Genomic DNA, 813 nt, shown 5'->3' with positions numbered 1-813 from the left:
TCTCTCTCTCCTTTTTTCCTTTAATACTGTCCTTGGTTTGTCACCCATACCCCCACCACCTATATACTACCTCTGCATATTCCTTCTTCCTCACTAAACCTTTACCCTCATCCCCCTTCCTCCTTCCCTCACAATACTCATTCTCTCTGTCCAGTCAGATTAACTGACCACAAAAAATACCACTACCATCCCCCACCTGAATCATTCCTCTATCCCCTTCCCCTTCTGTCTTTAAGACTTGACCTATTTACCCTACACACATCTCTCACTTGATTTGAGACATCCTTCAAGTAAACACAAGCAATATACCTCGGTCACGATATGGCATATATCCACCTCTGCTATTTCAGCCTTTGCTGCAGCAACTATCTCCGGAAAATTCCCACAAGGATTATTTTACACGGATACTTACTACTGGAATGAAACTACACTCCAAGTACTGTTCTTTCTTTCTTTTTTTCAGCGCATCACACTCACTCTCACTTCCTACTATAACTCTCCGCTCATGGATGTAATAATCGATTCCTTTACTATTTCTGTCTCCGATGAAGGGATGCATTGGATCTTCCCTGAAACAGCTGTAAGACTCTATCCATAAAATATATTTCCAGCTTTACCATTGCTCTCTTTATCCTTTTATATATTTATACATACACACGCTAATACACGACTTATAATCCCCAATCCTGTTCATACAACGACTGGGGCATAACTAGTTGGTATACAGCACTTACTCGGTATTACCTGTATCCTTTGGGTTTAGTTAAATCCAATACCCTCCTCAACCTTATATATATATATATATATATATAT

This window comes from Octopus bimaculoides, chromosome 5 (genome assembly GCF_046866305.1).
Source record: "Octopus bimaculoides isolate indiv1 chromosome 5, ASM4686630v1, whole genome shotgun sequence".
Classification (NCBI taxonomy): Eukaryota; Metazoa; Mollusca; class Cephalopoda; order Octopoda; family Octopodidae; genus Octopus; species Octopus bimaculoides.
This window is presented reverse-complemented; position numbering follows the sequence as displayed.